Below are 26731 nucleotides of genomic sequence, written 5' to 3' on the forward strand. Positions count from 1 at the left end.
TTCTAGTCGCAGTTTCGAACTTTGGCCCAAAGTCTCGTGTGTTCTAATGTTTCCAGGTCAAATGTCAATAAGGTTATCCTATGTTCTTACATGGCACAATAATGGGACAGAAGTATAACGAATTGTAACTCTTTTGAGGAACTCATGCTCATTTTCACCCACAGAGGGAGACACACCAGAAGATACCGCCAAACTGACGGAGGTGCCCGTTGTGGAGAGCTGGAATTTGAAATGTACAATAGGACAAATGCAAGCTTTACATGCGGAAGCACAGAGGCGATGTCCCGAGAGAACTTTCCAGGGGAGCGTCAACGTATACCACGGTTAAAGCAAAACATTCCCCCTCGAGCCAGGTAGGACTCGAACCTACAATCTTCTGATCCGAAGTCAGACGCATTATCCATTACGCCACTGGTCCAAGAGACAAGCCTGCACTTGGCAGAATGTCGATATGTAATGCCATGGACTTTCACGGAATCAGAATTAAAAAGGTGAACAAGCAGCGAAGATAATCACCAACATTGCTTCACTTCGAAGTATCCAATTTGCGAAGCAGTGCCTTTCACTGGCAAAGGAGATTCATTTGTCCTCAGCTGCCTGCTTCAGGGTCGCCTCCTTCTCTGCTGGAAGTTTCCATCGTTTTATTCACAGTCACGACGCGATTTCATGATCCACTCCAGTGAAAATGTGTCATGGTGTCGTCCAAACAAGACCCTGCAGATACTCAGCGAGAGACCTCCGGTCATTTCGAGCTCAGGATGTGGAATTAGACGAGATGCGTGACACCTTTTATTGGCGCCGCCACTTCACTGCAAATTAGCGGCTCAAAACGAGCCGTTGTTGCATCAACTTGATTTGTACCTTCCTGTCGTGCTTTTGCTAAACAACATCAGATAGATCCCATCCGGCCCAGCTGACTTTTCTATTTTCACACTCTGCAGTATGTTGTGGTTCTGTTCGCCGAGCTGGAAGTTTTTGTTGCAAACGTTTCGTCCCCTGGCTAGGGGACATCATCAGTGCTTGGGAGCCTCCTGCGAAGCGCTTCTTTGATGTTTCCTTCGGTGTTTATAGTGGTCTGTCCCTGCCGCTTCCGTTTGTCAGTTTCAGCTGTCCGCTGTAGTGGTTGGTATATTGGGTCCAGGTCGATGTGTTTGTTGATGGAGTTTGTGGATGAATGCCATGCCTCTAGGAATTCCCTGGCTGTTCTATGTCTGGCTTGCCCTATGATAGTAGTGTTGTCCCAGTTCAATTCATGTTGCTTGTTGTCTGCGTGTGTGGCTACTAAGGATAGCTTATCGTTTCGTTTTGTGGCTAGTTGATGTTCATGCATGCGGATTGTTAGCTGTCTGCCTGTTTGTCCTATATAGTGTTTTGTGCAGTTCTTGCATGGTATTTTGTACACTACATTAGTTTTGCTCATATTGGGTATCGGGTCTTAAACTACTGGACTTGTGCCTCACAACACACTTCACATTCAACAACCAGATATACGAACAAATCAACGGAACACCCATGGGATCACCAATCTCGGGACTCATGCAAAGGTGAGAACAAACAGTCCTACCACAAATTCAACCTAAACTCTGGGTCAGATATGTCGATGACACGTTTGTAATCATTAAAAACACGGAAATAGAAAAAAACACACCGGATCATCAACGCCACACTCACAGGAATCCGTTTCACGAGAGAAGAAGAAAAGGATAGCGAACTCCCATTCCGAGACGTGATGGTACAGAGAACACCGAATGGAGAATCCCCGACAAGGGTAGACAGGAAAGCCACACACACAGACGAAGTCCTAAACTATGAAAGTAACCACCCCAACACAAACAAAAGAAGCTGCATCAGGACACTATTCAAAAGGGCCACAACACACTGCTGTACACCAGAACTGCAAAAAGAAGAAGAGGAACACCTTTTCAAGGTATTCGCCAAAAACGGATACCCGCTCAACTTCATCAACAGATGCCTAAGAGAATGACCACGGAACGAGGACATACCACAACCAAAAGGACTAGCCACACTACCATACATCAGGAACATCTCAGAACTGACAGCCAGACTACTGCGACCCCAAGGACTCATAACGGCACACAAACCAACAGCCACGCACAGACAAACAACTCACCAGAACGAAGGACCCGATATCCAACATGAGCAAAACTAATGTAGTGTACAAAATACCATGCAAGGACTGCACAAAACACTATATAGGACAAACATGAAGACAGCTAACAATCCGCATACATGAACATCGACTAGCCACGAAACGACACAACCAGCTATTCTTAGTAGCCACACATGCAGGCAACCAGCAACATGAATTCGACTGGGACAACACTACTATCATAGGGCAAGCCAGACAGAGAACAGCCAGGGAATTCCGAGAGGCATGGCATTCATCCACAAACTCCATCAACAAACACATCGACCTGGACCCAATATACCAACCACTACAGCGGACAGCTGAAACTGACAACCGGAAGCGGCAGGGACAGACCACTATAAACACCGAAGGAAACATCAAAGAAGCGCTTCGCAGGAGGCTCCCAAGCACTGATGATGTCGCCTAGCCAGGGGGACGAAACGTTTGCAACAATAATTTCCAGCTCGGCGAACAGAACCACAACAACGAGCACCCGAGCTATAAATCTTCGCACAAACTTTGAACTCTGCAGTATTTCGAATATCTCTTCCTTGTGAACCTCAATCTCTTCTAGTCTAGACGCAAGTATCTCTATACCTTCCTCGCCAACATTTTCATTTTCAATAGCGAATACTGTCAAAAAATATTTATTTAGTGCTTCCCCTATCTCCTCTGACTCCACGCACAACTTCCCATTATTATCCTTGATTGTCCCAAATTTAACTCTCGTCATTCTTTTATTCCTGACATACCTATGGAAAGCCTTAGGGTTAACCCTGATCCTATCTGCCAACAACTTCTCATGTCTCCTCCTGGCTCTTCTCAGCTCTCTTTATAGGTCTTTCCTGATATCGTTGGAACCCTCGAGCGCTCTAACTGAGTTTTCACATTTTATCCTAACATAAGACTTCTTGGTCTTCTTGACCAGGGATTCCACTTCCTTAGTAAACCACGGCTCACGCGTTCTGTATCTTCCTCCCTGCCTGACAGGTACATACTTATCTAGGACACACAGGAGCTTTTCCTTGAATAAGCTCCACATTTTAATGTGCTCATCCCCTGCAGTTTCCGACCACATTCTACGCTTCCTAAATCTTACCTCGATACATCGTAATTTCCCTTCCACCAGCTGAACCTCTTGCTCCGTGGAGTACACCTATCCCTTTCAATCACGAAAGTAAACCTGAGAGAATTGTGATCGCTGTCTCCAAAGTGCTCACCGACCTCCGAATCTAAAACCTAGCCAGGCTCGTTACCCAGTACTAAATCGAAAGTGGCTTCGTCCCTTGAAGGCATGTCTACATACTGAGTCAGGAGGCCCTCCTGCACACACTGGGCAAAAACTAACCCATCTATAGTACTCGTACTGTCGTGATCCCAGTCAGTATTTGGATTTTTTCTTGAGTTTTCCCGAGTTTTTCATTGTCCCAGAGTCCAGATGAAGTTTGCATTCCTCACGAACGTGAGCGAGAATTCTTTCAATGTCTCAGATCAGTTCCTGTCCCGATAACATCAGAGTCAATGTCCCATCCTCTACTCGGTCCGACAGTTCACACTTCATCATCCTCCTCTGATTCCATTTCCCAAAGAGTTTCTCAAGATTTCCAAAGCTGGAGCCTAAATTATATGTTTTGCTTCTTAAACATTTTTCCAACTGCCAACTGAAAATATTTTCACAGTATCTCTTCACAATCCTCTGGCTTGCACCATGTCCAGGGATGAGAAGTCCCGTTTGGTGGAGAGATTCCCGAGGCTGGTGAGTTTCACTTTGGAACAAAGATGGTTAAGTGGCAATTTCCTGCGGTTGTTTGTAATGACCGGAGAGGGAGCGGTGGGGAATGAGCACTTTGAAGAGCAGGAGGAAGTGTTGCCACTGACCCGAGTCAGAGAACAGAGGACATGGATTAAAGGAATCTAATGAAAAGCAGCACTTCTGCTTAGGAGGTTCAATAAAAACTGCAGAAACCCGATGTGTCGAGCAATGTATCTGGGAAGAGAAACAGAGATAATGATTTAAATATGGAACGTTTCTGATGAAGAACTCGAGTTTCCCAAGTCTAATCAAATTACTGGGCTGGTTTGCAAAATAGGTTTTCTGAACTTTGAGCGAAAATTATTCCAGCAGGAAAGTATTCATACGTAGTCAGCAGGATTTGAACCTACGTGGGGAAACCCCAATGGATTTCTAATCCATCGCCTTAACCACACGGCCATGACTACAGACAGCGCAGTCGGGTTGAGAATTGACTAAATCAGCCGTGATCTCATTGAAAGCTCTCGCTGACTTGATGAGCTAAATGCTTCCATCTCCTTTCATACCTTTGCTGTCATTTGTAAGGTGCGAGACACCAATGTAAAAGAAGAAAAGCACAAAGGTAGGAAAAGATATTTGCAGCCAAACTGAGTCAAAATTATTTATTGAAAGGAAAATCACTCTTGGCAATTTGCTAGATCTCTTTGCGAACATGACCAGCAGAGGTAAGCAAGGGAGCTGTTGGTCTGAGTATTCTTGGACCTGAAGCAAACAAATAGTGACATATTCATTTCTTTTTCTGGCGAACGAAATGTTCTTTCCTGATGGTTACAATGAAAGAGATGGTTCCCAATAAAAGACAAACATTAAGTCGCATCTCGATATATTTCAATGTGACACGATTCTTTTTCAGTCCCTAATTACCCCAGAGATGGAGGGGGTGAGTTACTTTTCTTCACGCTTCAAATCCTCAGCGTGGAGGTACAGACATGAAACCGCTAGAGATGGAGTTCTTGCATAGGGAACCAGCGACACTGAAGGAACGATGTAAAAGTGAGGACTACAGATGCTGGAACCTGATTTTAGATCAGAGTGATGCTGGAAAAGCACAGCAGGTCAGGCTGCATCCGAGGAGCAGGAAAGTCGACGTTTCTGTTGCCAGTCTTGCTGCGTTCCGCAAACAATTTTCGTTTTTGGCTCAGATTTCCAGCTACTGCAGCTATTTGTTTTATGTTAACCTTCATAATGTTTTGGACAAAACCAATGACCTGCCAGCATCGGAAAATCGGCAGAAGTACTGGTACACCGATACGTTTGCTGAACAATACAACCATTCCATGAGCGGGAATACGATCTGGGCCACGGTGCTGAGAGTACCGAATCCTCACAAGTAAATCCTCACACGAACATTTTCGTTGCAGATTATTTTCAACTTGTCTTCGAAGATTTACAAAGTAGGAAAAGGCCATTCCGCCCTTTGTGCATTGCGGCGAATCAGAGAGCCATCTATTCTAGTCGCAGTTTCCAACTTTGGCCCAAAGTTTGGTCATGGTGTCATGCAGAAACTCAGCGAGTTCACTCAGACATTTTTGTGTGTGCAGAATGATTTGCCACATTTAAGGCAAATTCAATGGCATCCCGAATGGGTATATACACAGGAAGCGTTCGGAGAGATAAGGAACACATTTTGGCAAATATGGTTCAATTAATTTCGGTTATCTGTTCAGCAGGGACATGTTCGATAGTAGGGTATTTTTCCGTGCTCGGCATCGTTGATGTGCTCCCGCAGCTAACACCAGTTTTAATGGACCATTTGCAAAAAAATGCACTCTGTTTGTTAGGCAGTAAGCGCGTTTGCCTTTCTTTCTGGAGGGTGGATGGGACGAGTTGACCCAGCGATGAGGGTCTTTCCGGACTTTTGCTGCCAATGACCATTCGTTTGGCACCTTCCCAACTTTGCCATCAAAGAGTTTGGCTGAAGAATAATACCGCACGGATAATGTTACCCCCCTCAGCTCTCCAACGAATCCAGAAACTGACAGCTCTTCATGTGGAACAGAAGCAAAACAGAAAGGGTGGACCATTGTCAGACACACCGAAGCATGCATGCTGCCTTTGTTACAGTGCAATCCGATTATGTCATGAACTGCTCAGAGAAACGGCAGCGAGGCAATTCAGGACATACTGGAGATTTAGTGCATTGCCAAGTCACAGGAAGTGCTCAACAAACATAAAACAATACGGAACAGCAATAATCCATGAAAAATGAAGTTTACCAATTGCACTCGTGATGAAATTAGGTCAACAATGTGCTGATGACTCCATCTGATCGAGAGGACCAATCACCAGCCCCCTTCACCAGGACAGTAATGAAGGAAATGCGAGAAATACAAAAAACATTTCTCATCGCGATTGCCAACCTTTTCGCCACTGCAACAACAAAAACGGCGAGCAGATACAATGCAGAATCTGGTTTCGTATCAGCAATGAAATAGTAATATCCATTCACGTTCAGTGAAAACGGTGAACAAAGGAAATTGTCTGAAATATGAATACCCAGCGCAGGCTGCTTGGTTCCCTGATTATACTGCTGCACAGACTTTCATATTTAAAGGTACCTTTCAAAGAGAGTGTTTGTGGCTGTTCATATGACAATGGAAATTGTTGCCCTCGCTCTCACTGCCGTTATTGATCGTGTTGGGTTTGGCATCCTCACCTTGCACGCGGGAGTTCAGTATACAATTCTCTGCTGTGAAAAATCGGAGTGCTTTGGAGCAGAAAGATGCGAAGCTCGTGTGCTTCATGGAGATGTTGTTGGAATGTTTTGCGGTGCTGGGAAGTGGGATCCTCACAGTTCTGGGTAACATCCTCAGGGTTGCAGAGCCTGTTGTGAAGCCTACTGTTATGTGGCGGTTGGAATTGATTTAGTTTCAGTGCCGCTGGGTCCAGTTGTTGGTGTTGCAGATTGGATCCTGATCAATGTGTTTATTGATGGAATCCATGGATGGGTGCCCTGCTTCTAGAAAATCTCTGGCTGCCTTCTGATTGCCATGTTCTATTACTGTTGTGCTGCTCTCGAGGATGCTTTCTGTCTGTACGTATAGCTACTCGGGACAGCTGGCCGTGCCAATTAGTGACGGCCACACAAATTCTTTGCCAAGAATATGTATCCCACAACTGCATTCCCAGATGTCTGGCACACTAAATTGTCAACTAGGATATGCCATAAAGCAATTGAAACACCTTGCTTCCCTTTAATAAAATACATTTCTGGAAACTGATAGCCAGACTCCTCTGAACACACGGATTTAGGACAGCACATAAACCAACAGCCTCGCTGAGGGAAAGCTCACCAGAAAACAATATTCAATGCCCATCTTGTGCAGGACAAATGTGGTTGTCAATATTCCACGCAGGGACTGCACGAAACACTATATCGGAGAAACAGACAGACAACTAGCGAGCTGCAATCATGAACTTCAGCCAGCCCGTATCCGCCACGGGCAGATGTTCTTGTAGTTGTATGTAGGGCATTGAGTGTTTCTGATTCAGGGGCTTGGACCGTCTGCAGCACTGGTTAATTCCTTGTGTTGTAACTACTGTTGGAACATACGTAAAACTCGATTGCTCATTGAGATGTACATCCAAAATATTAGCTGAGAGAAGTATTTTGGTGGTTTTTCTGGTGCTGTTCCTGTCATGCCCTCTGGAACTGGACTTATTGTGTGCTTCCTGACGGTTCAGTGCATGCTTCCGTGATCGTATTTTGGGCAGAAACTTGCAATTTAGCTTCAATAACGTGCGTTTGCAAACCTGGTACACCTCCCTGTATTTTGTTATCTCTTATTGTGTGCAATTGCAACACGGCAAATCATTAATTTACATTGGAAGGTGACAAACGGAGGCGGGTGAAATGCCAAGGTATTAGTGACATTTATCAATTGGTTGCATATTACTTTGATTCAGGAGATAAGGATATAAAACGTGTTTGTGTAGAAATGAGGACCAGTGAGGAAAGAAGTCATCCGCAGGTGTAGTTTCCAAGTGCACTCGCAGTAACCACTACGTACAAGAAGAAAATACTACATGTGAGTGATAAAAGCTGGCAATAGATACGGGTGATCTTAGCTTCCCATCTCCCACTCACGGTTCAATGGTAAAAAAAAAGTTTGGATGACAATAATCAATAAATCATATCTGTCCCAGAGAACTACGCGAGCCATATTTTGGTCATCGATTAGTTTACAGCTGACTTAGTCTCTGTCTTTTCTTGGAAACCATCCTCTTTGTTGTGACCATCAGGAAAGATATTACTTTTGACATAAATAAAATGAAGATTATGTCAATAATCTTTGTTTGTTTCATGCCCAAGTACAATCAGACGACCTTGATCAACTCTGCTAGTCATGCTAGCAAAGAAATCTGGAAACATGCCAAGTATAATTTTGATTCAGTTTGACTGAAACCACCTCTCCCTAAAGTTGTGCTTTTCTTCTTTTAAAATGGTGTCCGGTATCTTCCAAATGACGGCAAAGATACGAGAGCAGATGGAAGCAATTTAGCCTACCAAGTCTGCGACAAAATTCAATGAGATCATGGCTGATTTGGTTAATTCTCAACCCCCGTTTTTATTCTCATCTCCGTGATGCTCCATGTCTGTCTATCACAGCCTTGAATAGACCTCGCCTTCACAGCCCTCTGTGGTTAGCAAACCCACGGATTTGCTACCCTCTGAAAGAGTGAATATCCTCCTTATCATTTTCTTAAATGTTTGATCCCTTCAGCTGTGAGAACGCACTCTCGTCCCAATTTCTCGGGGGTGTACATCAGAGCAGAATAAGCCCCTGAAGGTAGGTCTGCACTCTCCAGTGCCGCTCCGTGTATTTGACACATTTTCATATTTTGACCTCTGATTAAAAATAGTATACCGAATTTGCACATCAGATTTGCCAGTGGTGAATTGTTTTCAAGAAGACTTCAATGAGCGTAATTCTACTGCCAGTGAATAGGGCTAGACACATTAGATTACTGACAGTGGGGAAACAGGCCCTTCGGCCCAACAATTCCACACCGCCGCGCCGAAGCACAACCCACCCATACCCCTACATTTACCCCTTACTTAACACTACGGGCAATTTAGCATGGCCAATTCGCCTGACCTGACCTGCACATCTTTGGACTGTGGGAGGAAACCGGAGCACTCGGAGGAAACACACACAGACACAGGGAGAGCGTGCAATCTCCACACAGTCAGTCGCATGAGGTGGCAATTGAACGCGGGTCTCTGGCGCTGTCAGCCAGCAGTGTTAACCACTGTGCCACCGTGCCGCCCTAATGCAAGGACATTTTTCTTTCGCGATCCAGTGCTGTGTTTATTCACCTCTCTGCGCATGAAAATGGATCCTACCCATCCACTTTATCTCTCATCAATATGTGTGCACTTCAAATTGATGCGGCCATGACTACATGCGCGCAATGCTGTCTTAGTATGTCTTATGTAATGGAAAGTTCCAACCTGAAACACCAGGATTTGGCTTTTCTTGGCACCCCAGCATTCTCCTCCTTTCGAAAGCAAGAGAGTCTGACAGCGAATACTGGGGTACCAGAAAAAGCCAAATCCTGGTGTTTCAGCTTGGAATTTTCCGTTACATAAGACATACTAAGACAGCATTGCACGCGTGTAGTCATGGCCGCGTGATACAGGTGATGGATTAGAAATCCATTGGGGCTTCCCTCCACAGGTTCGAATTCTGCTGGTTCCGTTTTCAGTGATGTCATGCTGGACGAGTTTTCACTCACAGTTCAGCAATCTCGTCTCAACAAACAAGACCAGTCAGTTGATTAGACTTAGCAAACTCAAGTTATTAATCAAAAATGCAACACACTTAAAACATTATCTCCGTTTCTCTTTTCACAGTTACTGCCAGACCCATCGAGATTTTGCAGTATTCTTTGAATTTACTGTGCAGAAGTGCTGCTTTTGAATTGATTTCTTTTACCGCAGTCCTCCGTTCACTAACTCTGGTCAGCGGCAACACTTCCCCCCGCTCGTCGAAGAGCCAATCCCCACCACTAATTTTCCCATCATTATAAATAGCCGCAGGAAATTGCTGACAAACCATCTTTGCTCCAAAGCGAAACTCACCAACATCGGGAATCCCTCCACAAAACGGGACTTCTCATCCCTGGACATGGTGAAATACAGACGATTGTGAACAGAATTCGGGAAAATATTGTCACTTGTCGGGTGAAAAAATGTTAAGAAGGCAAAACACGTCACCCAGTCTCCAGCTTTGTGAATCTTCAGAAACTCTTTGGGAAAAGGTCTCAGAGGAGAATGAAGAAGGGTGAATTGTCAGACTGATCGGAAACAGTCAGGACAACTTCCCATTCTTTAAGTGGACGGGACATTGATTCTGATGTTCTCAGGACATGAACTGATTGGAGACATTGAAGTAATTCTCGGTCCTGTACATGAGGAATACAAACCTTATATGGACACTGGGACAATGGAAATTCTCGATACCACACAAGATACTGAGAGGTTCGAAGAGAGATGTTCCCGATTGGAGCAGAGCTGGATCCCAGTGACATGGGTGTGTCTGTCGTGGATGGGATCAGACTGTTCCCATGTCGCGATTATGAATGTCCCAGTCCTTATTTCGGAAAAGTAAAACTGATAGAGGACAGTTGTCGTTCTGGGAATGGCAGCCTGAAGTGGGAGGTCAATCACAGACTGCTTTCGAGGATCGTCCAAGATGTTAGGTTGGAAGTATCAGCTCATTCGACTGTTAACTGAAATGTTACTGGTTCAATAGCGCCAGGGCGACAGTGATTGATGTTCTTACTGCATCTGTTTTCTGTGCAGCACTGTTTCGTGTTTCTAATGGGGTCAGGAAAATGTTTTCCAAACAGCAACCTTTGGTTTGACGAACGATAAAAAAAAGTTTCTGCATTGCTTTAATGGTTAATGTAAAGAACTGTGGATTCTGGGAATTTGAAGCAAAAACAGAAACTGCTGTCGGAACTAACCAGTTTGGCAGTGCCTGTGGGAGATTACCGAGTTCTGATGAAGTTTTGAAATATTTGTCTCTGATTCTCTCTGAATAGACGCTCTAAGATCTGCTGAGATTCTCCTGGTATTTCTGTTCGTGGTTTTAACTGAATGCCTATTCCATTTATAAGGATGATACAACCAAACCCACCACAAACCAAGATTAAGAACTAACACCTCAGCATCTCACTCCACCGCAAGCCCAAGGATAACTGCATGATACTGCACTTCTCCAGCTTCCACCCTAAATATATTAAAGAAGCCATACCGTAAGGACAAGCTCTTCACCTGCACAGGAACCGCTTAGATGAGGAATAATGCGACAGACACCTAAATATTTTGAAGGATATCCTCATGATGATGGGGTACATGTTGAACTGATTGATCGCCAGTTCCGGTGTGCCACAGTGAAAATCTGCTGTGAACTCGTTAGAAGACAGACAGAGGATGCGACTAATAGAGTACCTTTCATCGTCAGTACTTTCCTGGAGTTCAGCACGTTCTTCACAGGATTCAGCATGTCACCGATGATTATGAGCATCTCACTAAGAACATCCCCATGACTTCACTTCTCACCTTCAAACACCCAGCAAAATTATAACATACGACCGTTTACAGTAAACTACTCAGCCTTCACATAGCATTAACCACAACACCACAGCACCACACCTTCGCAACCTTTGCAAGACATGGACACTACCATCACCCGTTGGTACACCACCCACCACGTACATGACAGGTAAGCATGTGACTCAGGGAATGTTGTTTGTCACATATGTAGCAGGCAATGATACCAGAAGATACCACAAGATACCCAGTAATGATATATGGCGAGACCATGCAGATGGTGTGCCAGTGGATGAATGGTAACGGCATAACAGTTTCCAGACAGGATTATTCACACCCAGTCGGGGAAGAGTTCAACAATCAAGGACATTTGGTTTTCAATCTTCGACTAAATGTCGGCCAAGGTGGCTTTCGAGATATACAACAACGCAAAAACGCCAAACAGAATTGGATCGCCAACTGCCTTAGTTGTGGTGATGGCATCAACCATGATATTCGGTTAATGTCACACCACCTGTGACCCACCACACTGTTCTGTATCTGTGAAATCTTCCTTATTGTTCTGTTTTCACACCATCACCGTGACAAGTTGTTATTGTCTCTCTACCTTAATCACTTTGTTCAATATTGGCTTACTGATAATTTGGTTCAGACTCGCGGCATGCGACTCTAGCCAAATAAAAATCAGAAGAACTGGGAATGCTGTAAACCAGGAGCAAGGGCAAGGGTTACTGGGCGGGGTGTTAATGTTTCGGAACATGAGAGTTAATGTTTCGGAACTGGTGATCCTTCTTCTGGTGTTTTTGTTGTGGAGCGGTTTTCCAGTTGCTTCTGTTTCTGTTCCATGTCATTCCAGTGCCTTGATTTGTCTCCAGTACGACTTTATTTTAATGGTTTGTAATTATCTCTCTGCCTCACTTTGTTGGATCATAGGTCAACCATTCTGTTGGCACTCAGTTATTGACACATTACTCACACTGACTGACACTCTTGTTCACTTGCAGAGACTAAGTCTTTGACACTCCACTCCCACAATTTGCCTGATATTTTGATCTGTCTGACCTTGATCTCTCTTCCCTTAAATTCAGTGTTCTGTGTTATTCCCTCCCACTTCACCTAACGAAAGGGTTCTGGTCCGAAATCTTGTTATTTCAAATAAACATGTGCATCTTTAACCTGTTGTGTTTTCTGAATTGGTCCATCGCAGTCCAACAACCTCCACAGCAGGTACACGGAAACACCACTGCACGCACTATCCCCTCCACACTATGTTCAAGCTCATTTACTCCTGTTGCCGCATGTAATTCTGAACTTGTTGTTGCTCGTGATGAAATGTTAAGGTTCAAGCGGTTCTTTTGCAATGTATGTACTTTGGAATGTGGTTCAATTTCAAAGAAAAACATACTTCAAGGGACGATATATACTTCAAAGCTTTGCCTGAGTTGTTTAAATGTCATTTATCTTGAACCCAGTGAGCTGACGGAAGAAAAACCATGCTTTGCACTTCTACCACACGGTGCCAGGGACCCAGTTCAATTCCAGCCTGTGGCGACTGTCTGTATGGTGCTTGTACTCCTCCCATGTGTGCGTGAGTTTTCCTCCCACATTATGAAAGCTGTGTAGTTTCGGTGGATTGCCAAATGGAAAAATACCCAACTTGTCCAGGTATGTAGACTTTAGGTTATTTCGCTGTGAGAAACCGGAAGGGGATCGATTAGGAAGTGATTTGTTGGGGTAATATTCACTGCTTTGGTGTGGGCTTGATAGACCGAACGGCCTACTTCCACACAATTGGGATTTTACGAAAATTATTGCGATCGTGCGATTTTCCAGACAGTCCGAAAGATAAATAATGTTTCTAGGTGTCGTTTTGAATGTCTGCAAACGATATTCCAATTCTCACACAGGAACTACACCTCGAAGTCTGCACTTACGCAATTTAAAGTTATGCATTCAGTGTTCACGCTTCGGAAATCACAGCTTTTTACCATTAAGATCAAATCTTGTGTTTCTTAATCTATATCATAAACAGTCGAATTAGTCTCATTTATCTACATTTAATGCACGTACTTCAAGCTGATTGGAATGGTAACTTCTCAGATTCAGGTTCATTTTGATCGTGTATAGGTAGATGATAACCACTCTTCCCATCATCCCAAGTGGATTTGCAAGGCATCGAACATCAACGCTGAGCCGTGCTGCTCCCTGGGAGAGGGTGAAGCGCGGTGATGGCCTGTTCGGTGACATCATACATGTATTTGTCTCCAGTTAGTTTCTATGGAGTAGGACTGACAATGAGGGGAAGTTCGAAGTCAAGAGCTGATTCTGGGAGGGGAAGCCTCTTGAAGAGGTTTTGGCAGTATCTGAGAGACTTTCCAAATTTCAAACAGGCAAAGTCATGAAATAAAATCTCAGGGGATGCCTTCTAACAGGAGAATGGTGTAACCGAAAATATATAACATAGCCTAAATGAACATAAATACCGCAGTCTTAGCAGGACGAATGGTAAGAAGAACATATTTGATTGAGGACTTCCTGCTGCAGCCTTTAAGTAGCGCAGCTTAGTCAGCTGCTCATAAATGATGATAAAACATCTATCCTCTAACTGATCACCTTCAGCCACGTGCTGGAGTATGTCTAGTCTACTTATGTCTACATTGTGCTGCAAAATGGCTATGGAGACGTGTATGTCTTTGATATCAGGCTTATTCGGAAGAATGGCTCTACTCAGGTTTGAAGTTAGCTTTCGTGATTCGTTGGTTAGCACTGCTGCCTTACAACATGAAGGGCCTGGATTTGATTCCAGCCTCAGGCGACCGTTTAGAGTTCGTATGTTCTCCCAGTGTCTGCATGGGTTTCTTCGGGTTGCTCCAGTTTCCTACTACAGTCCAAAGCTGTGCAGGTTAGATAAATTGGATATACTAAATTATACCTCGTTCTCCAGAATGTGTTGGTCAGGAGCAGTGCAAAGTAATAGGGAAGGGAAATTGCTGTGGGTGGAATACTCCTTAGAGGTTGCGTGTGAACTTGTTGGGCCTAATGACCTGTTTCCACACTGTTGGAATGGTATGATTCTATTTCATAACGTCGATACTTTAACAGCGTAAGGCATGGTACAACTCAGCAGCTTGCTAGTAAAATGGTGAATGGTGGTTTCACGCTGATTATCTGTGTCAACGTTAACTGGCAAGTGTTCATCTCAATTGGAATTGACGACTATGCAAATTTAATTGAAACAGAATCATGGCTGGAAAATACCTCCAGTGAAAATGCATCACCAAATTCAACATTTCTATTCATGGCAAGTTGCTGAGTCAGCCTATCTCAAATGTCTGATTACATGAATCTGCTGCAATAACACAGGGATACATATTTCCAAACTGCTCCTCTTAACTCTGTAGCTTAAGCCTTACATTTTTGTGAAGTTTTTCTCACCTCCCAGTAAGTATTGGCCTTCTAACAATTGAGTTTGATAAAGTTTATTTGAACAGTTCATTTAACTATTCGGATGTTTTGAAGTGGGGGAGGAGAGCAACCCTCTGATCCACTGGGACAGTGAAGGACTGACTGAAGGAATACCTATCCAATTGTGATGGTTAGTAGCTTGGAAGGGAACATGCAGATAATTATATTCTCATTCGTTTACTTCCTTTGTCTTTAGGACTATAGTCGTACTAGAGTTGGAGTGTGCTGTCAAATGGAAATTGTTGATGAATCAAAAAACTGCGACAGTGGTGAATGGATTGAAATTACATATTAAGTGCCAGTCGAACTGGCTCAATTGCCATGAAATTGAACGTTCTGACGAAACTCAGCCGAACTGTTAGCAACTGCGTAAATTGTCAGAGAAGTAATGTTTCTTGTCCTACATGTCCTCCCTTCAGTACTGTTCTGAAGAAGAGTCATTTTGGCCTCAAAAAATTAACTGTATTTCTCTCCAAGTATGCTGTTAGAGTTGCTGAACTTCTCCAGCACTTTCTGCTTTCATTTCAGTTATTAAATGTCCGCAGCATTATCCTTTCGTACGAATGTTTCATAATGGCGCTTTCCAACAACTTGGGGTATGTTGTCGATATATTTGTTCAGTCAATCGGGGAGTATTCCATCACACACTTGACGTGAGACTTCTCCGTATTGAAGAAGCGATTGGAGCCACAAAGCCCATTACTGATGGCAGTTATCTGGCCTGCTCTTGTAGCCACATTATTTATGTTGGGAGGACAGTTCATTTTGGGGTTAATAGTAACTCCCAGATTGTTGATCGTTGAAGACTAGGTAATGGCAACACCATTGAATTTCCAGAGGTGTTGATTGGATTATCTTAATCAGGATGTGTGAAATTCATTTCACTTTTCTGCCGAGGCCTTCACATTGCCAGAATTCTGCTGCATTGTGAAATGGAATGCTTCAGGAGTTGAGGAGGTAAGAATGCGGCTGAACTCTGGACATTTATTAACGAACAGAACCTTGAATAATTCCTGAAGTGAGGTCCTGGAGTTTAGATAACTGACCTGCAACAACCAATCCAGTTTCTGTGCGTCTGGAGTCACATGTATCTTGGAGCAAATAAGAATAGCAGCTTTACTTCCCTAAGGGGTAGAGGCGAATGGGAAGGGATTTTCCATGGTAAGTTGTAATGGGTTAAAGGCATTAGACATAGAATTTCAACTTAGAATTCATGGCATCTGTCGTTGCAGGGTTTGAATGAGGTCTCTGATATCAATTCTGCAATATCTTCACGTGAGCTGATTATCATGTACTGATGAGCAATGCTTCTCCAAAACTGGGATTAAGCTTTTTATTAAGCTTCTACATTTCTCAGAAATTTGAATAAAAAACAAAAAAAAATGTGAGCAATGCTACAGTCTCAGTCTCCACAAGGTGCTTACACACAGTACAATGCAACACCTTTGGTGATGCATCAAGTCAGATTTTCAAACAAGGAGCTTGTCAGTTGCCTGAAGGGAGAGATAACGTCGCACAGAAAACTGCATCAAACAATTCAAACATGTGGAGAAGGTGATCCTCACTATCCTGGTCTTCATTGGAGTTCCTTATAAGGCATTATGACAATTTCACTTGTTTTAGTCTGCTGCTGATCTGCTCTTTGGTTGAAACTTTTGAACAATAAAGTCTCCAATTCACTGACAAGTTTCCTTATTTAGACACAGGAAGTACGAGATCAGTTCACTGAGCAGTAGTCTCCTTACAATTCTCCAGTGATAGAGACTCCCGACGTCACTGCAAATGCAGAACTTCCTAATCTCTGTGTTCTGCCATCCGTTCTGGTTTCATACCGTTTGTAGGTATGATAAGAAATCAGGCAAGTCAGTTGCAAAGAATGGTAAACGGAAGTGAAACATTAATTCTTGCTATCCCACAGATGGTGTTAGATATGGTGAACCATTTCTGTTTCTGATATACAAATGAAGCCTGTTTTTGCGACAACTTTGAATGTTAAGTGGTGACCTGAGAGTAGTAATGCAAGACACTAAAATGAAGCGATAAACTGTTTCAGTTGGCTGTGGATTCTGCAATGAGTCTGAAAATGAGATTCAGAGTATTCAGGACAGATGTTAGTGAGCACTTCTACACACAATATTTGGGAGAGGTTTGGAACTCACTTCCACAAACGACAGTAGATGCAGGGTTTTTATTTTGGTTGCCAGAATCAATCCTGTGATTGTTTACATCTATCTCTAAGGACAATAGCAGCAGAAAGAAGAGAAAACTGTGACCGCAAATCACCTATCAGGGATCTCGCCTTTCTGAGTTGGAAGTATCTGGATATTCCTAAATCCTGGAACTCCCTCGCTAACAGCATCTTGGCTGTACCTCTATGTTAAGTTCGCTCAAGTTTCTGTACAGTAACTCATCATCTCAATCACTAGAGTAATTAGGGATGGGCATTGAATCCAGTGCCATTGAGTGACGTCTATACGCCACGAATGGGTTTCGAACAACTGCAGGTTCTACGTGGACGCCCGCAAGCGATCGGGAGAAGGGAGTAGTGGAGCAGGGCGTTTGAGTAAAGTGAAAAGGCAATGATGACTGGAGGGTGTGAGGCTGTAAGTGAGAGAGGAAGTGGTGATGCAAGGCTCACTGTTGGTATTAATGGGTCAGCCTATACTGGCCACTGTTTACACTGACTTACACAACACTGCTGATCAATTCACGACAATGATACTGTTCTCTTGGCGTTGTATTCCCTCTATGCATATTAACGTGGTTAATGGGCCCCGAGAGGATGAACGTATCTTCTTTATCCTGTCGGCTTAAACAGATGAATATATCAGTTTGAAATGAACGCAATACGAGATTGGCTCTTTCTGTGCATTAGCACTGGAGAATGTCCAGGTGTGAACGTTTCTTTTCTGTATCAGCGGAAGTTAGTTTAAATTCTTATGGAGCAACTTTCATAAAGATACAAATGTCCAAATTACTGTGACTGAACAGCTAATCAAATACACATATGGATATGAACAGCATCGTCTGCGCTGACACCGTTGATGAATTAGGTAAAGTACCTGGTAATAACGTGACTAGTATGGTGTCAAATCCTGGCGTTGCATGTCCTGTACATTGAAGGATCGTTGCTTAAACTTCTTTAAAATGCTGTACTGTTGATCCGCCATACCGAATGAGCATGGTTCTTGTGTTTGAGCTCAGCGCATTTTTATTTCGTGTTACCACGTCCTGCCGCCTGCTGTGGCACCATCAGTCAATACTAGATCCTGCTAATTCAACGGAAAGATTCTTTACTATGTTCCACAAGGACGTTTCAGTTAACGGTCGAATGCGCTGAAACTTCCAACCTAACAAATTCGACGATCCTCTAAAGCAGTCCGTGACTGAATTCCAAATTCAATGTGCCATTCCCTAAACGACTACTGTCCTCTATCAGTTTTACTTTTCCAAATGAAAGACTGAACCATTCATTATGGAGACATTTTAACAGTCTGATACCCCCACGACAGACACACCCATGTCACTGGGAACCAGCTCACCTCCATCAGGGATAATCTCCCTTTTTGCCTCTCAGTGTCTTGTGTGTTCCAGAGATTTTCATTGTCGCAGAGTCCAAATGAACTTTCTATTCCCCATGTACAGGGCCGAGAATTCTTTCAATGTCTCAGATCAGTTCCTGTCCCGATAACATCAGAGTCAATGTTCCGGCCTCTACTCGGTCCGACAGTTCACCCTTCTGCATTCTCCTCTGATTCCATTTCCCAAAGAGTTTGTCAAGATTCCCAAAGATGGTGCCTGGATTGGTTTGGTTCCTTAACATTTTTCCAACTGCCAATTGACAATATTTTCGCAGTAAAACTTCAGAAACCTCTGGCCTGCACCATGTCCAGTGATGAGAAGTCCCGTTTGGTGGAGAGATTCCCGAGGCTGGTGAGTTTCACTTTGGTACAAAGATGGTTATCTAGCAATTTCCTGCGGTTGTTTGTAATGATGGGAGAGGGAGCGGTGGGGAATGAGCACTTTGACGAGCAGGAGGAAGTGTTGCCACTGGCCAGAGTCAGAGAACAGAGGACAGGGATTAAAGGAACCGAATGAAAAGCAGCAATTCTGCTTAGTACGTTCAATAACAACTACAGAAACCCGATGTGTCGAGAAGTGTATCTGGAAAGAGAAACAGAGATAATGTTTTAAGTATGGTACATTTCTGATGAAAAACTCGAGTTCCAAAGTCTAATTAAATTACCGGCCTGGTTTGCAAAATAGGTTTTTTGAACTTTGAGCAGAAATTCGCCCAGCAGCAAAGCATTGATAGCATAGTCAGCAGGATTCGGACCTACGCGGGGAAACCCCAATGGATTTTTAACGTATCACCTTAACCACTCGGCCATGAGTACTGACTAAAAAGCAGAGTTGAGCATTAACCAAATCAGCTATGATCTCATTGAAAGCTGTCGCTGACTTGATGGGCTAAATGCTTCCATCTCCTCTCCTAACTCTGCTGTCTATTGTAAGGTGCGAGACACCAATGTAAAAGAAGAAAAGCACAAAGTTAGGAAAAGATATTTGCAGCCAAACCGAGTCAAAATTATTGATTGAAAGGAAAATCACACTTGGCAATTTGCTAGATCTCTTTGCAAACATGACCATCAGAGCTGATCAAGGGAGGCATTGATCTGAGTGTTCTTGGACATGAAACAATCCAAGGTTAGTGACATATTCATTTCTTTTTCTGGCGAACGAACTGGTCTTTCCAGATGCTCACAATGAAAGAGATTTTTCCCAATAAAAGACGGCAAATAACTCCCATCTAACGCTGACACCATCGTGAGCGCTGCTGTTTCACAATGCCACAGAGTCAGAGTCAATTCCCGCCTCAAGCAACTGAATGTGTGGAGTTTGCACATTCTCCCCATGGCAGCGTGCGCTTCCACTTGTTTTCTCCCACAGTCCAAAAATGTACCGGTTATGTGAAATGGCCATGCTAAATTGACGGGGTGAATGGAGAGGAATGCATTTGGGCTGGGGCGGGTCGGTGTGGAGTTGCTGGGCCGTAGGGCCTGTTTCCACATTGTAAGTATTCTAATCTACAGTAATCAATGACCAAGGGATGGCGCACGTTGTTCGATGTTGCATATATGACTTTTCGATTGCTTTTCTTCAAAGTTTCTTTACAATTCAAATAGGAGTGGAAGAAGGGAAATGAATGTCTCCCATAATCCTTGCCTTCTTTTATCATTCACAGGCAGTATTTTTTCCTGCACGTTTCATTTTACATTGTGGTTACTGTAAGTGATCTTGTAAGCGACGCCGGCTGGTTTCCTCTTTTCTCAATGTTCCTCATCTCTATCCAAACACATTTCCATCCTTATCTCCTGAATCAAAGTAATCTCTAACCATTGCATAATTGCCACGGAAACTGGACTTTTCACACGCCTGTGTATGTCATGTTCCAATATTAATTGATCGTTTACTGTTGCAATTGCGCATGAGAAGAGGAAAATAGAATAGAGGCAGGTGGTCCTGGGTTTCAAACGCACGTAATTGCAGCTAAAACGCAGATTACTGCACACAATGCGATCACGGAAGCATGCACCCAACCGTGAGGAAGCACACAATAAGTACAATGCTGGATGTCATGTCAGGAACAGGACCAGAAACTCAACAGAAATACGTCTCATGGGTACTATTTTGGACGTATTTCTCAATGAGCTATCGTGTTTTACATATGTTCCATCGGGAGTTACCTCACACAAGGAAGTAACCAGTGCTGCAGACGGTCATATAATCCGAGTCCCAAGTCCCGGAGTCAGAGACAATCAGTGCCCTGTGTGTACCTACAAGGAACAGCTGTGTACGGGGTTTACAGGGTAACTGAACTGCATGAATGCAGCTCGATGGTGGTCTGTCTGCTTCTCCTCTATAGTTTGTTGTGCAGTCCCTGCGTGCAATCTTGTCAACTACGTTTGTCCGGCACAAGCTGGGCATTGGTCACTTGTCTCTGAGAGAGGCTGTTGGTTTATGTGTTGTAATAATTCCGAGGGCAAGGAGGAATCTGGCTGTCAGTTCCCAGAAACTTACTTTAATAAATGTAAGCGTGCTTTTTAACTTGCCACGTGGCATATCCTCGTTGCGACGTTCGTGTACTGCGAATCACATTGCGGGACTATCCAATTTTGGCAAAGAATTTGTGTGGCAGTCACGAGTTGCCACGACCAGCTATCCCGAGTTGCAATACGGACAAATGGCAATATCGGCAAAGTCGATTAGAGCAGCAAGGGATTAATGTGTCAGGGCAAACAGAAGGCAGCCAGAAAATTTCTGGATGTTGGGCAATCATCCAAGGAACCGTTCCATATGAAAGTCTGTGCATCAGCAGAATCTGGGACCCAAGTAGTCTATGTTCGTTATTCATATTGTAGACAATTTGCGTTGTTCCTCGTTTACTCTGAAAGTGAATAGATATAGCTATTTCACCGTTATTTCGAAAGAAGATCCTGCATTGAATCTGTTCGCCGTTTTTTGATGCTGTGGCGAAAAGGTGGTTAATCGCGATGTGCAACGTTTCTGTACTTCTTTCATTTCCTTCATTAATGTCCTGGTGAGGGAAAAAGGTGATTGGCTCTCTCAATCAGATGGAGGCACCGGTACATTGATGGCCTCATTTAATCACGGATATAATTGGGAATGTTCACTTTTAATGGTTCGTTGTTGTTCTGTTTTGTTTTATTATACTTGAGCACTTTCTAGGACTTGGCAATACACTAAATCTCCAGTAGGTTTGGAATTGCCTCGCTGTTATTTGTGCGAGCAGTTCATGTTGGAGACGAATCACAGTGCCTCACAGATAGCACTTAAGCTTCGGTTTGTTTGATCATGTTACTGCCTTTTCAGTTTTGATTCTGTTCCACGTTAAGAGCTATTAGTTTTTGGATTCGCTGGAGAGCAAAGTGGGTAATGCGATATTTTTCTTCAGCCAAAATCTTTGACGGTGAACTTGGGAAAGTGTCAAGAAGAATGGTCATTGGCAGCAAATATCCGGAAAACCTTCATCTCTGGATCGGTTGGGCCCATCCACGCTCCAAACAAAATAGCCAAACTCGCTGGTTGGCGAACAAACATCATGCGTTTTTTGCAAATGGTGTATTCAAACCGTTGCCGGTGGCTGGAGCATCTCAGATCCCGCGATCCAACTTGCCCTTGTTGAACAGATAACCGAAATTAATCCATACATATCTGCCAATATTTGTGCCTTATCTCCCCTAGGTCTTCCTGTCGAGACACCCATTCAGATGCCTTTGAAATGTTGTGAGTGCACCAACCTCTGCCACTAAATGTGGCAATTCATTCTACACACACGGAAGTTCTGTGTGAAAAACATGTGTCCATCACATCCCTTTTAAATTTTTCCTCTCTCACATTAAACTTACGCTATGTAGATTTGAACTCGCGTATCTTGTGAAAAAGTGCTCCCTGACTATTTCCTCTGTCTGTCTTCCTTATTATTTTATCAGCTTCTGTGAGGGCATCTCTAAGCCCTGAAGCTCCTGGGAATCTGACGAAGCCTATTCAGTTTCGTTCTCATGTCCAAGCAGTGCAAACCTTGCAAATTCTTGTAAAGGTTTTCTAAACTTGCAAGAAGTGTGTCCAGCTGCAGCACTTGATTGACCGTGTGGCCACTTTGGAGCTGCGGGTGGACTCACTGTGGAGCATCAGCAATTCTGAGGAGTTATGTTGCCTCCCAGGTGCTCAGGTCAGGGATGTCACCCATCGGCTGAAGAACATTCGGAAAGGGGATCGTGTACAGCCAGTTGTCTTGGTGCATACAGGCACCAATGAAAAAAAAACGTGATGAGGACCTGCAGGGAGAATTCAGGGAGCGAGGAGAGAAATTAAAGAGGAGGAACTCAAAGGTAGTAATCTCGGGATTACTGCCGGTGCCACGTGACTGCCAGCGTAGAAATAAATAAAAAAAGGCACGATGAACACGTGACTTGAGGAATGGTGCTGCAGGGCGGGTTTCAGATTTGTTGGACTTTCCGAGCAGTTCTGGCGAAGGTGGGACTATAAGAAAATTGACGATCTACATCTGAACCAGACGGGAACGAATGTCCTTTCGGGAGTTTTTGCTACTTCTGTTGAAGACGTTTAATACTAATGTGGCAGAGGGCTGAGAACCACAAGAGAAAACAAGTCGGCAGTGAGGTGGAAACTGGAAAATGTAAGAATCAGGAAGATAGCATTAATAATGGAAAGAGTAGGCAGAGAGCAGATGAATGCAAAAGAACTGGTGGCCTGAAATGCATCTACTTTAATGCATGGAGTATAGACAGATGAACTTAGGGCTTAGGTTGGTGCCTGGGAATATGACGTTATTGCTATCACAGAGATTTAGTTGAAGGAAGGGCATGGTTGGCAAACAAATGTTCTAGGATATAGATGCTTCAGACGGGACAGGGAGGGAAGTAAAAGGGGAAGGAGTTGCATTGCTGGTCAGGCATGATATCATGGCTGTGCGAAAGGAGGACACCATGTAGGGCTTGGGTCGTGAGACACTATGGATGGAGCAGTGAAATAAGAAGGGTGAGGTTAGACTTTTGGGGCTGTATTATAGTGAGCGTGAGGTGTAACAAAAAAGTTAAACAGATCATGGAAAGACGTAGAGGCAATAATTTAGTGGTGATTGGAGATTTCCGTTTTCCCAACATTGACCGGGATACTCTTAGCGTCAGAGGTCTGGATGGGACACCATTTGTAAGAAGCCTCCAGGTGAGTTTTCTGGAGCGGTATATCAATAGTCCGACGAGGGAATAGGCCATATTGGAACTGATATTGGGGAACAAGCCAAGGCGGGTGATAGCAGTTGCCGGGGGTGATTTCTTTGGGAAGTGTCCAATATTCTGTAAGTTTTAGAATACTCATTGACAAAGATGAGAGTGGTCCTGAGGAAAGAGTACTAAACTTGTCCAAAGCTAATTATATCAAAATTATGCAAGAGGTCGGAAATGTGGATTGGCACAGCTATTTGTAGGAAAGTCCACAGTTCATATGTGGCAGGCTTCCAAAGATAGGTTAAATATAGTGCAGGATAGGCATGCCCCGTTGAAGGCAAAGGATTTGAAAGGCAATATTCGTGAACCGTTGATGACAGGACAATTGTACGACTCGCCAAGAGGAAAAGGGAAGCATACATAATGCCTCAGCAGCTAAGAACAGAATGATTCCTGGAGGAACATGAGGAGAGTAGGACAAGTCTTAAACGAGGAATCAAGGGGGTTAAAAGGGGTCATGAAACAACTTCACGCTAGCAGAATTAAGGGGAATCCTAAAGCCGATTGTTCATATATAAGAAGCAAGTGGTAACTAGAAAAAGGATTGATCCACTAAAGGAAAATTAAGGAAGGTTGTCTGTCGAATCTGAGCGAGTGGGTAAGATTCCGAATGATTATTTTGCATCAGTGTTCACTGAGGAGAGGAACATGATGAATGTTGAGTCTAGAGTAAAACATTTGATTAGTCTGGATCATGTTGCCATAAGTAGGGAAGCTGTGTTGGGCAGGCTAGGGGTAATTAATGTGGACAAATCCCCAGGAACGGATGGGATCTATCCCTGGTTCCTGAGTGAGGCGAGAGAGGAAATAGCTGGGGCCCTGACAGATATCTCCGTGGCATCCTTAAGCATAGGTGAGGTTGTGGCCGACTGGAACGTTGCTCATATTGTCCCCTGTACAGGAAGGATAGTTGGGATATTCCGGATAACTACAGAACAATGGGCCTGACACCAGTGTTGGGAAAGTTGCTGGAGAAGGTACTGAGGGTAGGATCTCTTCATATTTAGAAAAGAATGGGCATATCAGTGAGAGGCAAAATGGTTTTGTGCGGGGGAGTTCGTGAGTTTCCAACTTAATAGAGTTTTTCGGGGAAGTGACCAAGTTGATAGATGAAGGAAAGGCTGTTGATGTTATATACATGCACTACAGTAAGGAGCTAGATAAGGTTCCCCATTGTGACCGAATGCAGAACGTAAAGTAACATGGTGTGCAGGGTGTTCTAGACAGGTGGATAAAGAATTGGTTGCGCAATAGGAGACAGAGTGTGGCAGTTGAAGGGAGTTTCTGGAAATGGAGAAAGATGACCAGTAGTGCTCCACAGTGGTCAGTGTTTTGGTCACTGTTGTTTGTGATATACTTAAATGATCTGGAAGAGAGCACTCTTGGAATGATCAGAAAGTTTGCAGATGACACGAAGATTTCTGGACCAGCAGAAAGTATAAGGGGCTGTGAAAGAATACAGGAGGATATAGATATACTGGAAAGTTGGTGGGAAAAGTGGCAGCTGGAGTTCAACACATACAAATGTGAGGCATTTCGTCCAGTCTAATTCTCGATCGAGTTTTGCAATGAAAGGAAGAGCTTTTGGAAAAAAAAGGTTGATGGACAGAGAGATCTGTGAGTGCAGGTCCATTGTACACTGAAGGTTGCTGCACAGGTGGATAGAGTGGTCAAGGAGGCATATAGTATGCTTGCCTTCATTGGATGGGGTTTTGACTAAAATGGCTGGCAAGTCATGTTAAAATTGAACAAGACATTGGCCTAGCCGCACTTGGAATACTGTGTAAATTTCGGGTCGCCACATTACCAAAAGGATGTGGACGCTTTGGAGAGGGTGCATAACAGTTTTAAGTGGATGCTGCCTCGTATGGAAGGTGCAATCTCGGAAGAGAGGTTGAATAGGTTAGGTTTGTTTTCATTAGAAAAAAAAGGAGTTTGAGGGGGACCTTTTTGAGGTTTACAAAATCATGAAGAGAACAGACAGGGTAGATAGAGAAAAGTTTTATTTCCCAGGTTGAAGGATTCAATAACGAGAGGTCACGCTTTCAAAGTGAGAGGTGAAAGGTTTAAGAGAGATACACGCGGCAACTACTTGACACAGCTGGTGGAGGGTGTCTGGAACGCGTTCCCATCAGAGACGGGAGAGGTAATCACGGTAGATTCATTTAAGATCCGTCTGGACAGATGCATGAGATGAAGGGGAGCAGACGGATACGGATGCTTAGGAATTGGGTGACAGGTTTAAACAGTACATTTGGATCGGCTCAGGCTTGAATGGATGAAGGGTATGTTCTTTGTCTGTAGATTTTCTTTGGTCTTTCTTCTTAAATTACGCCAAGTTCATTACAAAATTTACGAGGTCTCAGTGCCTGAAGTGAATCGATGCTGAAACACTAATCATAACAAATCTGAGTGTTGGCTTTTGTGTGGTAGCATGGTCGAGCGGTCTGATATGCTGGATTTTTAAGTATTCAGTCTCTATCGAGTAGTGGCTTCAACTACCAGCATCGTAAGTAAGCTACTATGTGGAGATGTATGTGAAAGAACTGCGCATGTGTAGATGCCTTTTAATTTGAGTGTTCACAACTCCTCAGTGTGCATCCCCTCTCGGTGATAAAATCAGCGACCGTGTCTGAAAACAACGCAAGTTCCTGCTGTCCAACGTATCCTCATATCCCGTCGATAACTTTGCTTTACGATATCTGAGTAGCCAGTTTCTGTGTCTCGAATGGTCAGCGCAGTTGGCTGAAATGTTGGTGGTTCGAGCCCACCCAGGGCATAAAGCCTCAAATATTTCAGCACAAGTATTTACACCGACCATGTATCGACATTGTAACCGCGAAAACTAATCCATGATTCACCCCAAGTCCGCAGTGAGTGAGACGTTTACACGCAGCAGAATACATCATTTT

General features: G+C 43.8%; 2 non-coding genes across 2 annotated transcripts; both read right to left on the reverse strand.

The window, feature by feature from the left end:
• Nucleotides 1-345: 345 nt before the first annotated feature.
• trnar-ucg (transfer RNA arginine (anticodon UCG)) lies at nt 346-418 on the reverse strand. Its single transcript has one exon. It is a non-coding gene; the product is annotated as a tRNA-Arg (tRNA).
• Nucleotides 419-4287: 3869 nt separating this feature from the next.
• trnas-aga (transfer RNA serine (anticodon AGA)) lies at nt 4288-4369 on the reverse strand. The gene has a single exon. It is a non-coding gene; the product is annotated as a tRNA-Ser (tRNA).
• Nucleotides 4370-26731: the final 22362 nt, after the last annotated feature.

This window comes from Chiloscyllium plagiosum, unplaced genomic scaffold (assembly GCF_037043375.1).
Source record: "Chiloscyllium plagiosum isolate Xiang-an unplaced genomic scaffold, Cpla_swu_hap1 HiC_scaffold_14, whole genome shotgun sequence".
In the NCBI taxonomy this organism is placed as follows: Eukaryota; Metazoa; Chordata; class Chondrichthyes; order Orectolobiformes; family Hemiscylliidae; genus Chiloscyllium; species Chiloscyllium plagiosum.